This window comes from Coptis chinensis, chromosome 7 (genome assembly GCF_015680905.1).
Source record: "Coptis chinensis isolate HL-2020 chromosome 7, ASM1568090v1, whole genome shotgun sequence".
In the NCBI taxonomy this organism is placed as follows: Eukaryota; Viridiplantae; Streptophyta; class Magnoliopsida; order Ranunculales; family Ranunculaceae; genus Coptis; species Coptis chinensis.
In genome coordinates, this window is record NC_141462.1 from 17,286,738 (window position 1) to 17,294,462 (window position 7,725).

Below are 7,725 nucleotides of genomic sequence, written 5' to 3' on the forward strand. Positions count from 1 at the left end.
GAGTTACAAAAAAGGCAATAAAGAAAGCAAGATGCTGCCAAACTTAAAATCCAAAAAAAAAAAAAACCTTTCATCAACAAAATGAATAGCTCTTTAGCAATATCACCGAAGCATGTGGGAAACTCAAGAAGATGTTAACATTGACCTTAAACTCCACAACAATGCGATATCAACAATAATTCTCATTAAGATAGAATGAGCAAATAATATTGGTAATTTGGCATGCTAAAACTACGTTAACTTATCTTACTGAACACCAAGATGCTAATAAAAAACTATGTGAACTTATCTTACTGGACACCAAGATGCTAAGAAAAAAAAACATGTATATAGAAATCTGTAAGATATGATCGCTTGCTTAAAATGTGTTAGTAGTGTAGAATTATTCTAACATGAAACCTTGTGTTTTGGGATCAAGAACTAAAGAAAAGCATATTACCAATTACTAACAGTCCTTACGAATTGAAGACCATTTCAGTACTTGTATCAGTACCAAAAAGCGATAATCTGTCAGGGTAGGCATCTATGTAACCGAACGCGTTCGAGCCTGGTGGACACTCTAAAGCAACTTCAAGGACCCGATGGTGAACACCATGGGAATCAATTGAGTGCCCACCCTTGTGATCATGGCCTGCTATGCAAGCCTTAACGCATTTATATATGTGTATTACTTCCATGATCTCATCATAATTACAACATAGTGCTTTATAGCCTACTGCTCTAGGATCTAGAGCCATATGGCAGCATACCACCACCTTTTCTTCATGTTTGGTTGAAACTTGAAGGATCTTATCAAGCCATTCCATCTGTTCCTTCCCAATTGCTCCATTGAACATAAAAAACCTTCTCTCCACTCCACCATTCCCGCTGGGCTGTTCTTCTCAGAATTTGGATTCTTTTCCTGCAGAATCTTCAGGGCTTCCATTGTCTTTGGATGGTCATGAGACCAACCAATGGCACTGATGTCATAACCATCAAGAACCACAAATCTGTAATCCGGTTTTTGGGAAAAGTCATAGTAGGCCTAATCATTGGCAGTTGGCATCTTAAACATAGGTAATAGATCCTTCCGAGGGAGATTGTAAAGGCAGTGGTTGCCAATCATATGGTAGACGGGGCAATAAGATGTCTCAAATTGCTTCACAACTTTTTGCACACATTTAGAGACTCTGGTTTAGGGCAGAAACCATCAACTATGTCTCCAACATTTATTGCAAATTTAAGATTTTCGTGGTCATTCCATTTTTTGACTACCCTTTGCAAGACCTAAATGTTATGCCTGTAAAAGCGAGGAAAAAGTGACGTACATATCCAATCATTACCCAATTGTATAGTTTTAGGATAGAAGATGGGCACAAAAGTACTAACATCAAATTAAAGATTAAGGACTATGAAGAGGCTTACAACTGTAGTTACATTATTTTCAGAGGATAGTTTCGAAGAGAAGAGCAGCTATCTGTAATTCCAAAATGAATACCTCTTCTACAGCGGTGTTCTTTTGTTTCCCCGCAGTATTTCTTTTTTTGTCCAATCGACATGTATCCAGCAGGATAAACATTTACATTCAATGCAATATACACTTTCCCCATTTTAGATATTATAACGGTAGAAATGTCCATTCTCTTTTCATGCAGTTTAACTTTTCCTTCCCGATTAAATTTCGCTGGAGTCATAAGAAAGAAAATAAGGAACACAAACAACATTATGAAATAGGTGTTCCTATAAAGCATGTATCAATATGCTTAAACCAAATAAGCTGAATAGGTAGGATGTTCATTGCAACAATCATAGTATGAAACATAAATAGATTACTATTATAACACCTCAAACCCAAAGACATTGTAAACGAAAAATAAAACCTTCTTGTACACATGCAGGGTAAGAAGATAGCAATAATCATTACACACTACCAAAGATATGTGCAAGCCCAAGTCAAATGACTTGGCTTGAAGTGGACAACATCCATTTTATACATGCAATAGTGATGCGGTTAAATCTGTATACTCTGTCTGGATTGTACATTGGACCCTAGAAAAGATTTCTAAACATAATATTCCATTCACTTCTCAATTAACATTACTGAATATAAACGTAATCGGCAAAAACTTAGGAGACACTTTCATGGATATATCAAGTGGTTATTTCTTCCATCACTTGAACAAACTGCATAGACTTTGTTTAAATGTTGATGGCTAGAATATCATTTGTTGGGCATCAAACAAAAAGAAAAATTGAGAACTGCAATTACAGAATTTGAGGCTAAGCAAATTTCTACTTGAATGATATTTTTTCATGGTGTACAATAAAGGCAGAATGATTACAATTATTGATCAAGGGTATGGATGCTTAGACACAGGTAAATTAAAATGAAATACTATATCTAAACCACATAAGCATTTTGAGAAACACAGAGTCATATGTTGTCATTCATCACATTCTATGGAAATCAAACATTAAGATGGAGCAAGAGGGATGCATGAAGAATTAGTACATATGAAATCATAACTCATTTTTTGCAATGGATACAAATGAAGTCCTTTAGGCATTAATGGTTCAAATCACGCATGAAAATAAAATAGAGGAAGGCAACGTACAATAAACTATTTAAGATTAAATTCAAACTGAAAGTAAAAGTAAAATTAGGAAATAGGAACCTTACCTCTTCCATTGCGGTTGCAGAGGTAATGGAGAGTATGCAGGGGAGAGACTAATTAGAGGGAGAAGTAGTTAGGGATTAGAGGATGATTTACTTTTCTTTGTAAATTCTGGAAATGGTGTTGAAACGGTGCAAAGAATTTAGTATGGTTTCCTACAAATTGAAAACAGAGAATTGTATCGAAGAGTTTTATTTACTCACTTGCATTTATAACGAAACAAAGAATGCCACCGGAATAATCGACTGGTTTCAAAATTTTTCTGATCGACTGGTCATCTTCCATCAAATAAGGTACGGACCTTAGTAGGGGTTCAAGTTTTTGTTGAATTTCTTGTGCTCTAGTGGCAAATCAAGGCTTGATATATAATTTCAATCTATCTGAACAAAGAGATCAGAGAAACTTATAAATTTCCTAGTGTTTAAACTCAAAGCTTATTGTTTTGTGGAGCTTAGTACATATAAGCATATCAAACTAACTCGTATCCTCTTTTAAATGACAGCTAACCGACAAATAGACCCAAGAAACTATGCTAGGAACTTACAAAGTGAAAATTCATCTTTTGATGACAGCGAAGAGCTTAGTCTTGAAGGAGCATGTCATGTACCTGAAAAGCATGCCATGGTTGACCTTGAAGATCAGCAAACAACCAAAAGAAGAAATAGAGGAGATGAATGTCGTTTTATTGTGGGTTCACGCACCATTAAAAGGAGAAAATCAACTTCTGGGAAAGATTCTCTGTTTGAAAAGCAGAGAAGAAGTAAATCCGAGAGACATCTGAATCAAAGAGAAACAGGAGAATTATCTAAAAGAAACAAACTTATTCAATGTGAACGGGCCGAAAGTGATGTTTCAATAGATTTAGAGAATAAGTAATTTCAGTATACTCAAATACTGAAAGCGAAGATGTGGTGAATAGTCTAGTCTAGATGCATCTGTGTCCTTCTTACGATGATCTGTTGGAGTTACATGATTTGAATTATTTGCGAGAAGAGGAGCGAAGCTATTTTTGAAGAAGAAGAAAACTTGTTCTGTGATTACCTGCAAATGAAAATCAGAGAATTGTAGGTGGTTTTGCTACAACCTGAAAAAACATTCAGAATCGTAATCTTACTGGTTGGAAGTCTCTTGTGCAGAAGAACAGATTTACAGAAAGAGAAAAATAGAGAGGGAAAAAGTAGCCACTCCTAATAGCATGTTTCGTTGGTCGCATTTGAACTTTCGAACTTATAGGGTTTTAATTGGGAATATCAGGAACAAAGAAGACGAACGAATGGTTTTTGTTTTGTTTTGTTTTTGTTTTTTGTTTTTTGTTTTTTGTTTTTTTTAATTGTGAACCCCGAAACAGTGTTTCTGTCTCTGTTTTCTGAAGACGTTTTTTAATCCTGGGAAATGATGTAAATTATCGATATACCCTTTCCGCACAGAACAAAAAAGAAAGTGGCTGTCCAACTTTCCGGTACCCTTGGGATAGAAAACCTTGGTTATAAAACCGTGAAAACGGGAACTAATTGGAAAATCCCTTATCCGCTTTATATATAAGATTAAATCCTAAGTTGTCATGATCATTTACCAATATCAAACCATTGCAACTATTCCTTATACATCCCCACCATGGAATGGATTCCATTTGATCGCCTCCCTCCTTAACATTATCTTCAACAAGTTCACCTTCTTTCACGTCCATTGCTTCTAAAATACCATAGTAATTATTTTTGTAGCCATAAGTAAATCGCACTAACTTAGGTTCACTATGGGCAAAGTTTTGCATGATAAAGTGCGGAATTGAAATCTCGTCAAACCATTGGTGGCATACGTACCTAAACGCGTTTTGAAATAACTCAGGTGGCATTCTGATGAGTATGTTAGAGATAATCTCCATAGGAAGAGACGGATCATCAGGCTTCATCAAGCGCATATTTATTTTTTTCTGGGCTGGAAACAAGGTGTGTACTTACACTTTCCATCATCCGTCCAAGCTAGTTTTCCCTGTGTCCGCTCACTCGGCTGTAAACTCAAAAGAGTTTTTGTAGAGGAATATAAGTGGAACTTGACAGTTTTTAACTTTAAGATGGCTCTCTAAGCGCTTAGGAGACTTGTTAAGGCTGGACTCTTGAAAGATGGAGAGTCGTTCGCTTATCGTGAGCGTAGCGAACTCTTGAGGTCGCTTTTTCTAAAGTCACCCAAAAAACCAATTGTTTCGTGTCACCCTCTCCTTTGTCTGTCCGTACCCCCAAATAACCCTTACTTTGTGTCTGACCGTACCCCCCTATTCTCTCATTTTCTTCGCCTCCAACCTCTCCCAATCTCTCCTCCATCCTATCGCTACAAACCTGTTCTCACAATCTAAGTGATAAAGGACCGTCTGCTGCTTTACACAGCCACATCCGACCTCGTTGGATCTAACTCTCCCGATCCTCTCTCTATTCTCGCTCTCGTATTCGCTCTCGGATTATTTAAGGGAAGGTTGTTCCACTGGATTCTTCTTCAATTTCTACGACTCCCCATACTCAAGACAAGAGATGCAGTTTCATCACAGTCAATTCAGGTATGAAGAATGTCGACTACTAATTTGTTTACCAAATTGTGTTTGACATAACTTGTGGAGTTCTTTGGTTTCGCACAAATCTTTGCTTCTCCCTCAAAACCCTTTTGCCTCGAAGAAGACGAACTAGAGAAGAGGTATTTTTTTTTTCATCTTCTTATTGCTTTACTTGTTTGTGTTAATATATAAACAATGGGATTGTATAAAGGGTTTTGAGGAGATCCGGTTCTTGATTTTGACTTGGTGAGGTGGTTTTGTGTTTTTTTTTTTTTTCTGTTTTAAGTCATGAATTGTTTATATCATATCTTGTAGAATTCGTATATTGTTGTGAATGGTGTATTGTTGATACTTGGTATTAGAGCCATGATTATACTTGGTGATCATAAGATTCTTTTGTTTGTTAACCTTGTTCTAGGGAATCCATGGCATCAAAGTTACATCAATTGCAATCTAAGGCAGTTTAGGCCTCAGGATTTGTGGCCAAGCGCAGGAGTGCCTATTACAAGCAGTTGTTGGAGCAGAACAAGCAGTACATTTAGGAGCCTCCCACTGTGGAGAAGTGCAATTTATTGTCAAAGCAGTTGTTTTATACCCGCCTTGCAAGGTACTTCTGTTGATGTCCATTTTCCACTTGCTAGATCTTAAAATGATGAATCGTATAAAGATAAGAGTAATTGTTTGATATATTATTTCTGTTAACTTGCAGTCATGTTCCATCATTTGTGCATATACTTGGACTATTTTCCTTGTGCATTGTCTTTCTATATACATATATTGGTCTTTCTTCTAAATTGCATTTTTTGAGATCCCACGGGCGTGCCGAGGCATTCGGAAGGAAATTGATTATGTGAAGCATATGTGGAGGAACAAGCGGGACTGAAGGTTGAGGATGCTTCCAATGCCGCTCTATTTGGCTGGAGTGCTTTTGTTGGTGAGATCGTGGGAAGAGGATTCACATTCACCGGGTTACTATGTCCGAAAGCGGTTGCCGAGGAAAAGGAAAATAAGAAGATCAACAAGACTGTCGGTTTGCATTTATAACCATTTTTTTCTCCAAACCAAATTTTACATGGAAATTTTGTTGTTGCTTTCAAAACATTATAAAATTTGTTTAGTAATCTGCGGGATAAGTTGGTTAGCCAGCTAATTACCAATATTCTATCCTCATACTAGGTTCTCATAATTTGAAATATTCACATTACAATTGATGCTTTCTCCCCGGTTATTTGAAATATTTGCATTATCACAGAACTTCTTTAAGTGTCTGTCAGACCTGATCGATTAGAGCATAGTGAATATTGGATTCAAACTGCCCCGTTGAGGATGAATATCTGCATGAAGTAAAAAGCTTCTATATATAAGAGAAAGGATTTCTTGTTCTTCACTCCCGTTCGTGTCTGTTTGTGTGTGGATGTCTTGCAAACTAAAATGGAAGCGGATATCTTATAGCTTGGGAAGATTGAGGAAGAGATTGATATCACTGTTAAAAATTTGAATGAGAAAGAGGAACTGATTTTGCTGAAGGAAAAAGAGGCAGCAAAGTCAGGATGTGAAAGACTATGCTTAGTTTCTGCTACTGCAATGGCCGAGAGATCGGCTGCCCTCGAGTTAGGTGACCTTGAAGAAGCTAACACTTTACTTGCAGAGGCTGAAGCAACAGACTCCGAGGCAAAACAACTTCAACAAGCCCATGATTTGAAAGAGGAAGAATTTGAAAATACAGCTAAACAATTCATCTCAATAGAACTTATTGCCAATCTGGGACGCAGACAATTAGCTTAAATGGCCGCATACATTTCTGTCTCTGCGAGTGTGAGAATTGCAGTTATCAACATCGGAAGGATCGGTGGAGTTAAATGTTGTTGAACTACAATTACCCTTGCATGTTGCTATCCGGTCAAAGGAGGAAGTGGAGAAGCCCGAAATAATTATTTTTATGGCTGAATGCCTCACCGATAGAATCAATTCTAGGGCGGCAGTTGGACCCTGGCTGGGAGCGACATACCAAATGTACATAATGGTCGAGTCTTTGCTTCTATGGTTTTCATAATTTTTCCAATTTTGCAGCTTTGCCTATTCTGTTTCCGACTTTTCATGATTGAAGTATGTATGCGTGCTTTTTTACCCTTGTCACACTTCTCGAGTTTGTGTAATGTAAATGCGATGAGGGTTTATATCATTTGCCAAAAGTTTATGGCCGAGTTACTGTAATAAATTTTCATGCAAAGTTGCAGTGCAATTTGTTTCGTTTGTTCAGTACTTGAATAGGTAAAGCTCTATAAAAACGATTAGGTTGTTATCAAATTCTTTAAGTCTGTTTTCTTCCAGTTAGGATTTTCCTTTTACATGTCTAAAGCATGAGAATGGCTGAATGTGCCATGGAAAGAATGTAAGCTTTGATTGACTTGATTGGGATAGATTCGAATTCGGGGAGCTACTTGGTGCTATGTGTTACGGATATCTTGGAACTTCTTTCAAGAATTCAAGCCTTTTCTTTAGGCATAGAATGTCAAGTAATTTTTTCAT

At 37.0% G+C, this 7,725-nt stretch overlaps 1 long non-coding RNA gene and 1 pseudogene across 1 annotated transcript; both read right to left on the bottom strand.

Moving 5' to 3' along the window:
* Positions 1 to 122: 122 nt before the first annotated feature.
* Positions 123 to 7,478, bottom strand: LOC147486336 (manganese-dependent ADP-ribose/CDP-alcohol diphosphatase-like; annotated as a pseudogene).
* LOC147486337 (uncharacterized) lies at positions 1,362 to 3,572 on the bottom strand. Its single transcript, XR_015202642.1, has 2 exons — positions 3,199 to 3,572; positions 1,362 to 3,034 (listed from the first exon to the last, which is right to left on the bottom strand). It is a non-coding gene; the product is annotated as an uncharacterized LOC147486337 (long non-coding RNA).
* Positions 7,479 to 7,725: the final 247 nt, after the last annotated feature.